Source organism: Spea bombifrons, chromosome 2 (assembly GCF_027358695.1).
Source record: "Spea bombifrons isolate aSpeBom1 chromosome 2, aSpeBom1.2.pri, whole genome shotgun sequence".
NCBI lineage: Eukaryota > Metazoa > Chordata > Amphibia > Anura > Pelobatidae > Spea > Spea bombifrons.
In genome coordinates this window covers 136,520,068-136,529,821 of record NC_071088.1, presented here as the reverse complement: position 1 = coordinate 136,529,821, position 9,754 = coordinate 136,520,068, and positions in this window count along the sequence as shown.

Genomic DNA, 9,754 nt, shown 5'->3' with positions numbered 1-9,754 from the left:
CTTGCGTTGCGCGTGGCAACTGATGCTGTGCGTCGGGATTTGATGTCATCTGCGGACGCACAACACTGAAGCCACGCCCACCGCCTTCCATGCTCACTGTACCGGAAGGACAGGACACAGAAGAAGAAGAAGAACAAAGAGGAGGAAAAGTGACAGAGGAAAAGCGGGAAAACATACAGTGAGAGTGGATTAGTAAGTGTGTGAGAGTGATGGGTGTTATGCTGTAGTTTATGCTGAATGTTTGTGAATGAATGTTTGTGAATGAGTGTGTGTGTGTGATAGCATGGATGTGTAAGTGTGTGTGGGGGGGTAGCATGGCATAGGGAGGCTGTAATCACATGCCTATCATGCCCAGGTTCCAGCATGTACTGGCTGCCTGGGCATGATAGGAGTGTGATTGCTGTTAGCAATCTCTCTCTCTCTCTCTCTCTCTATATATATATATATACGGTATTGGCTCGAATATAGGCCGTACTTTTTCCCCCCACTTTAAGTCTTTAAAGTGGGGGTGCAGCCTATATTCGGGGTCTAGCGCCCGACGCCCGGGACATGCAGTCCCGGGCGCCGGGCAGGCAGCAGGGTTAGGATACAGATCCCCCGCAGCGGTGCAGGGGACCTGTATCCTACTCTCCGATACGCTCAGACAGCCTCCCCTGCCAGCACTTTCCACGGGGGGGGGTGCCAGCACGGGAGGTTGTCTAAGCGCATCGTGCGGACGGTCACCGGCTGCGGCGATGCGGGTAAACAGCCTCTGCTGCCGGCACGTCTGCACGATGTGCTTTAACAATCTCCCTTGCCGGGAATTCCCACGGGGGGAGTCCCGGCAAGGGAGATTGTTAAAGCACATTGTGCAGATGTCCCGGCAGCGGAGGTTGTTTACCCGCATCGCCGCAGCCGGTGACCGTCCGCACGATCGTTTTACCTCTGCCCCCAAGACTTACCAGAGCAGACTCCCGGGTGTCTTGCGGGGCCGGCGGGGGACATCTACGCAATACGCGTATACAACTTCCGGTGCCGGCACATCAATGTTTGGCTTAGTATATAGTGATAGGGGTTATGCTGCATTATTGTCAATGTCTGGCTCAATGTATAGTGGGGCGACTTTAAATTTTGCTAGCGGAATGAAGACTATCAGGTCCTTACCTAAAACTATAACAATCTACTGTTAGCACCCCCAATATGTGAACATTAAAAACTAATAAACAACTAAATAATAAACTAAGTAAGGAACTGTTCAGTGGGAATGGGATTTAATATATATTAATGTATTCCACTCTATACTGCTCTATTTGTCTCCCTTCATTCCCTGTCCTGATGGATGGTGTAGTGTAGTGTTTATGTATAAATAAGTAAATTAATAAAGATATAGTTAAAATAGCGACCTACTCTACTTCTAAGTTTCCCTGGTCAGTGGGTGAGGTTTGTCCAAGCCAGTAGTATGGTCATCGACAATGGAAGATGCCAGGTAATATTTGAGAATTGGAACATAAAGGTTAAAGAATGACAGAGTTTGTTATTATTTCAAAGTTTTGCCAACTTTATTTTACTGCAGTTGAGTTTGTTAGTTGAGTCTGTTTTGTAATTTACTGATACAAACATTTTTTGTCAGCTCTAGTTCAGTTCAATTTTAGTGAATAGGCTTCCCTAGTTCATTTCTCTGAATATCTATAGTATCCTGCTATTAGAATGTGAGGATATGAGGCAAAACAGAGCAGATTGGGGTAGGACATTTCATTATTTTTTAAAATATTTGAGTAGTCATTGTTGTCACATATACCCATAGACAGGGGCATATTTACACCCGCCACCATCCATACTGTTGAGCTCAGATTTGAGATTAGATCCTAGTAGTCCACCTGCAGTACCTAAATAAAATGAACTATGGAGGACTATTAATGGGCCGATTCAGTAGAAAGGTGGGTCGTGCAGATTAGTAGCTTAATTTACTTTTACATGTACATGGAAGACCTTTAAAAATTTAATAAAATCCACAAGAGATTTTAGAAAATATGTAATGCACAGTAAAAAAAAAAAAAACCTGTTCCTACTAAGCATTGTTTTATTTCACGGGGAGTTACGTAGATTTATTGTTTGAACGTAATTACAGTATAATTTGTTTACCTTTTTTAATTGGATATTAAGCATAGCATATTTCTTTTTTTATTGTGAATACAAAATGTTGGATGTTAATATACAGGAATTAATAATAAAAATATTTTATTTGTTATTTACAGCAGCATTATCATCTACAACCAAGTAAATATACAGATGAATCTGGTGATCAAGTTGCCTATTTTGATGAAAATAGAGAATATGTGGATCTATACATGATTCTAAACTCCTTTTTTGATAATAAATCTATAATTACCAACAATGTTGGTTACTTTAAACCATGGGCATTGGAAGAAAATCAGCGTTTAATAATAAAAGAAAACATAACATGGAAGACTCTAAACAATCAGGTCAGATGAAAAATGTAATATAAAATATAAAGTGGGATTATTGTTAAATTGTTTACAAGCTGTACAAAGTTAATAGATTATTTAAGAGTCTTAATAGTATACTGAACCCTCTTTTCTATGCTTATCTGAAGCTTCCAACTTCATTTCTAAAAAACAATGTTTACCACTCCAATCCATGATCTCAGCATTGGTTATGGGTAAAATTATAAAGAGTAAATACACAAAGCAAGGTGCTTGATTGTATAGACTAAGGAATTTGAATACATCCGTATAACATAACTTTATGCATCGTAGCCTCCCCAAACATTTGAAAACTATATTAAACTGAAAACATAACAAAGTTGACTGATCCTTGACAGTCAGTAAAAGGGTAAACCTTGGAACCATAGAGGAGAAACAAAGAATACCACAAACTCCTACCAGTCTTATCTATCCGGGCAGCCATCCTTAAATAAAAATGCTTTTTTATCATCATAGTTGTAAGGGTTCAAGTTGGGAGCACTAGGCCGGGAGATGGTATTCACCAATGACACGGTACCGCAAGGGAGAAGGCAGATATCGTAGTCACAAACAGTCAAAAAGGGTCGAGGCATGCAGCAGACAAATGGAGAGTAATGGACAAGCTGAGGTCAGGACAATAGATGAGCAGGAGAAACCAGCAGTCTAGCCGAGGGTCAAAAGCTGGGGAATCCGATACAAGATGCAAAGCAGAAGTGGTAAACAGGAGAGCACCCAGGGAGAACACTCTGTAGCTTGTAGAACAGTCAAGCAACAAGAGTGGAAAGAGGAGTCTGTGAGTGGGAGCCTCCCACTTGGATACCAACCCCTCTCTCTTTGGTTCCTTAGTATAGGCAGAGAGGGGGAAGCCTTCCCACCTCTCTGATGTGGCCAGCCATCCTTCTGAGCCTCTGGTCCTGCCTCCCGGGGCGCTTGCTGCGTATTGCGACAGACGCACACGCCGAGCAGGCTGTACGAACTACGCGTCCGAGGATGGGGCCTAGTGCATCGCCATGCAGTGTTTCTGCCGCAAGACGAAGATCCCGGGGTCAAAGAGATGGGTGACTTTAGTTAGTGGAGAATTTTAACATTGTTTTGTTAGTGGGGTCGTTTGGTGGATAGGACATTAGTAGGAACAAGTTGGGAGTTACATTGATCAAATAGCTCTTTTTAGTGGCCACCTGGAAATTTTTGAGCAAACTTTGTCTCTAATCATTTTGACACCATGACATTGCATGATACACCCCTGCACGGAAGGATAAAGGAGGACTTTGCTAGTTGCGTCCAATAAAAAAGTGCTCCAAAGTAGGAATAAGGTGCTGTGGAAGGGAGACTTGGTGGTTGTGAAGTGGTGACTTTGGAGCTGTAAAGGGTGAAAATGTAGTAGCTGTGGAGAGGTGACTTGGGGGCTATGGAAGGGGTACATTTATTTGGCTAAGCAAGAGGCAGGAGTGTGTTTTTATGGGTAAAACGTAGTTAGTGTATATGTATGGGTAAGGGAACAGTATGCACGTAGATGTATACTTCATTTCTTGGCAAACTAATCAACTCATTTGGCCTTGGTTGTAAATGGTTTTGGGTCATTGTCCTGTTATTACACCTTTTATGTTCACAGGTTGCAATAAATCGGCTGTGGCCTTTTCATTCCACATTGGTGTCTGTTTTTTTTGGGGGGGGGGTAATTGGGCATGGCATGGCCCAAGAGTCGAGGCTACTCCTGGCATGCCTGCTTATCCTTTTTATAATTCATTCCTTTAGATACCACAATCACGGTGTTCTTCTAGATGTTTACCTGGAGAAAGAAAAGTTCCAATATCTACTATACACACCTGTTGTTATAGCTGCGTCCCATGCTCAGAGGGGGAAATATCCAATGTATCTGGTAAAAAGTAACACTGTAATGTTGTCAAAAGAGTAATTCATTTAATAGTATTGCAATTAAAACAGTATTTTGTACATTTATAAAAAAGAAATAAACTGAAAAAAGAAACTAGCTGAAGCCATCAAATTGTACCTCCATAGATTTTCATTAATCATTGTGTTAGGCTGACTGAGGTATTCTATTGTTTATGACGGGGCATTATGATAGATCGTCAAGGTGTTTGTCTAGTAGAGTAGACCAAGATCCCCTGACTAGCCCAAGGAGATGAAAACAAATTAATTGATGTCTGTAGCTAACACTTTGCCTCCTCCACTTCTGGGGCCTTCCCTGTTCCCACATCTCCAACACAGCTGTCCAGAATTGGACAGCTGAAATATTGTGGATTTAATAAAAATAGAAGTTAGCACAACTAAAAGAGACCAAAGCAAATTACTTTTAAAAATATATTTTGGATCTCATAATAAACTTCCCTTTAGGTCAAATGCACACTTGACATTGTTTTATAATTTTGGTATTTACAATTAGCTTAAAAAATTAAAAGAAACATTTTTTTTATTATTATTATGATGCTAGATGACAGTATTTGATTAGTTTCTGTGATTTACAATATTTCTCTAACAAACAAATTTTGCAGACAGTGAAAACTGCATACAATGTCCAGAAGATCAATGGCCAAACGAGAAGAAAGACAGATGCACTCCCAAGATGATCGAGTTTCTATCCTACAAGGATGACCTGTTGACTTTCATCTCTGCATCAGCTTCACTTCTGTTATGTTTTGTGGCTGGTCTAATACTATTAGTGTTTACTTTATATCGGGATTCACCAATAGTCAGAGCTAATAACAGGAGCCTCAGCTTCATCCTCCTGTTCTTTATCATGTTGAGCTTCCTTTGTGTGTTTCTGTTTATCGGTCGTCCGGTGGATATAACATGCATGCTCCGTCATACTTCTTTTGGAATCATCTTCTCGGTGGCTGTATCATGTGTGCTGGCCAAGACATTAATGGTCTGTATTGCTTTTAAAGCCACCAAGCCTGGCAGTGCATGGCACAAATGGGTTGGAGTCAAGCTGCCCAATTCCACCGTCATGTTTTGCTCATCTGTTCAAGTTATAATTAATATCTGTTGGTTAGTTATTTCACCCCCATTTCAGGAGCAGGATCTGTACTCTCATAAAGGAAAAATCATCATTCAGTGTAATGAAGGTTCAGTCACTGCCTTTTACTCTGTCCTGGGTTATATGGGATTTCTGGCTGCTGTTTGTTTTATTATAGCTTTTTTAGCCAGGTCATTACCGGACAGTTTTAATGAAGCCAAGTACATCACCTTCAGCATGCTGGTGTTCTGCAGTGTTTGGATTGCAATGATCCCGGCTTATCTGAGCACCAAAGGGAAATACATGGTGGCTGTAGAGATTTTTGCTATATTGATGTCAAGTTTTGGACTTTTAAGCTGTATATTTTTTCCTAAATGCTACATAATTCTGTTTAGTCCTGAAATGAACACAAAGACATATGTGCTCAAGAATATGAATAAATAATTAGCAGCCACCTATCTACTTTTAATATATTCATCTGTTTTATAAAACCCTTTAATTACTGCTTGTATCTAGTTAGTTTTTCTTACATTGTCTTTCATTTTGATCTTTACTTCAGTTTTTATGAAATAAAAATAGGAATAAAAATATTCTGTAACTAATTGTATCACACTATTCGGTGTACAAATTACTTGGGCTAACCAGAATTACAGACTACATACAAAAAAAGAAAGAGGGAGCATTACTGTGTCTTAGGTGAATTGAGTGGACTTTTCTCCCCCTTTAACTTCCTCTATGTACATCAATTGTCCTCTTGTTGTAGGATGTTATATTCATGTTTATTATACCCCTTTGATAGAAGCAGCAGAGGTGGAGCTACTAGGTAAACAGGTAGGACAGCTGCATAGGCATATCTGGGACCCCTCCGGGTTTGACACGGAGAACTCTGGGAGAAGCATAGCTCTTCAGGTTCTCCGAATCCTTCGGGTCGCGGGAGTGGGGTCTTGAGATGCCCCACTCCCTGCCCATTTCCCCTTAAAATGGGATTGGTTCCTGTGATGTCAGGGGGAATGCCCACTGACATCAGGGCAACCGCCCACTCTGGGTAGCCAGAGCCTAGAAGTTTCCAGATATGTGTATAGGGCCCCCATGGTCTAAAGGGGCCTTTCGAGGATCAAGACATTTTACAGGTTCCCAGTAAACCTAGTAAGCCTTAAAGCCCCAAGTGTTTTGTGTATATTTTGTGCACAAACAATGTGGAATTCTTGTGTATGGAGAGCAGGGTGGGCATGGACACTTAAATTCCCTCCGACCACAGAATCAGGGAGACTGTTGAGCGGAGAGGTTGGAAATTTCCCCTGTGCTCCCAACAGCTCTCAAAACCTGGAGAGTTTGGGCTATCACCCAGAGAAGTGACACTTCACTCAGAGTCTCCGGGCAAAACCTGGAGAATCCCCAGGTATGCCAATTGGTAGCTAGGCTTTATTTTTATTACTTTTGTTTTGTAACATAAATGTCAATTTTCAGGATCTTAAGCATGGTCATCTATGGCCACAAGGCTCAGGAACACTGATTTTTTTTCTAGGTACAGTTTTTTTATGATGATTTATATCACACAGACAATATCATAATGAGTTTGTACTGAGGATGATGGGAGCTGGTTACTTGGTAATGAAGGCTGACCATATCTAAGTTGGCAACGTACATCGAGGGCGGAGAATAAAAGGAACCAGTTCCCTGCATCATTGGACCTCCTCCAGAAGGAGTTGCAAAGGTTTATCTGTAGGGCGTTCTACATATCCAGCAAACTGGATTTTATGGCAGACAGGAGGCTCGTATTATGCAATAGTCTTTCTTTACTACTGGACAGCAGCAAGGGTTAACCAAACAATATATGTTGAGAAAAAAAAACAAAGAATCAATCAAACATGCTAGGTATGCAGGTAATAACCAATCAGAGCATATCACAGGTAATATAACAGGTAACTTCCTCAGACTCCTCCTCTTTCTCGCTGCTGCGACAGTTAAGTATACACCTATATATTTTTCTCTCTCACAGTAGCAGATTTATTGTTGCTTATTGTTAATATATATCTTTTACATATACTGCAAAGTTACATACACCTTTGTGTGTTCATTTCTTTCACCTTCCTACCCCTTTCCAGGGGTTTCATTAACTAATTTTACATACATTTTAGTTTATCTCTGCGGCCGCATTTTCAACATTTGGACCTCTTTCCTTTCAGATATTTGTTTCTAGGGCTGTGGTTTCGCTCACCTGAAACCTTATTCAGCCCTCCCGTGCACTCTGTTGTTTGTTTCTTTGGTTCAAACGGACACTGGAGTCGCTTGTGCATTTTGCACGGCAGACATTTTGAGAGGTCTCCCTTTGTGGAAGCCTTTCCCCTGCCCCGCCTTGTGGGACGCGGCTTCCCTTCGCTGCCCACGAGGCTCCGCCAGCTGGTGCTCAGCTGTTTGTGTGGGCGGGAATATTTCAGTCTGAGGATTTACCTCAGAATTGAAACACTGTTTGCCGTGCATCCTGAATTCGTTACTGTAACTATATATATATATATATATATATACACATTTCTACATATTTATATTTGTTTTCCTGGCAGCCTTTCAACCCTCTGAACCCTCAGCATTTTATTCATATTTAAAGTGCTTGTTACTTATTTCCTACTATGTCTTCTAAGGACCATTCTAAGAAGGCTATCACAGACGCTAGCCTTATGGGGCCGGCAGGTGAGGCGGATTCCTTAAATGAGGACCGTTATAAGAGGGTTCAGGAAGACTCTACTAATAAGTCAATTTCTTCGGCAATTATCATGGCCATGACTTCGATGCAAGAGTCATTTGCCCAATCTGTGGCGGCTGCCATTGCTCACAATACACATGAGCGTAAAACTCAAGGTCCCTCTACTCCTTCAGACCTATTCTGGTCCACTGAAGAGTCCACTAGACACCTATCAAAGGGACTCAAAAAGTCTGGTAAAGTGTCCCGCAAAAGACACTTCTGTATTGACGATCCAACCTCTATGCAGTGGGAAATGGATCAAGACTCTCATGACACTCTGCGATCACACCGCAGTTCAAAACATGGTGTATCCAAAAGACACCACATACCCTCCGCCCGAGAGGACGACATATCAAAACGGGCTCGGATAACTCCTTACAGGGGTAAACCAGACTCATTTGACACGTCCCATAGTGACAATTCATCCTCGGACACCTCCAAGGATTCGGATTCGGAGGTTGAACCCCCTCTTAGTGTCTCCTCTCAGGAGTCACAAGATCAGGCGGCTACTACCGCTACGGAGGATTTGGTCCTCGACAAAAAAGGCAACCCCCTTTTTGACCCGGGTAATATTAAACACCCGAGATCCTCTGAGTGGATCCCAGCCACTCATGTTTCTCAGTACATGGAATTATGGCTGCGCAAGCCACTCGACAAGTCAGCCAGGAACAAATTACGGGCGGAATGCCCAAGACCTTCTATCCCTAAAACTAAAACTGGTAAGAACCCCAAAAAAGGCCTGGACAGGTCTTTTAAGGCTTGTCAAGACAAGCTTCTCGACCTGTTGGGTCCACTTGCCAAAATCTTCGATATGGCCAAAGAAGCGTGCCAATCCAGTACACCGGTTGACACTGAAAATCTTAGGGGTTGGATTCAAAGATCTATATGCCTTTTCGGCAATGTTAATTCCGCCCTGAATAGTGAGCGGCGGAGATCAGTCCTTATGACTCAACTGGCTACCCAGGAACCTGGCTCTTCCGCTGAAGGCTTACTATTCGGAGAACCCTTTATTAAGGAGATAGGGAAATATGTGGGGCTATTCTCTACGCTCAACAAGGCAGAGAATTCACTTAAAAAGGTGTTTACTCCGAAGGTTTTCGGCAGGGCTGGGAAAGGCAGGGGCCGCTTTCCCAGCCACAAATTTCAATCTAGACAACACCAACAAGGCCCTTCACAATATGACAGAATTAAATACTCTGGTTCATATCAAGCCAATCCTTTCTTCCCTTCCCGAGGAAGACCTTGGAGGGCTAGAGGCCAACGTGGCTACCCACGATCCAGACCATCGGCTGGTAAGTCCGTTTATTCTCCCTTCTTCCCACACAAAGTTGGGGGGCAGACTCTCACATTTTTTCCATGTTTGGGCCCAAATTACCTCAGACAAATGGGTTCTAGACGCCATCAGGGGTTACAAGATAGAATTTCTTTCCACTCCAATCCAAACCCAAATCCCGAAACCTTTGGTCTTCGACCAAATTCATCACGATCTCATAAATCTGGAGATATTAGATTTGAAGAAAAAAGGAGCTATTATCCCAGCTTTTCTATCCCCTCACAGTTTTGTAAGCAATCTAT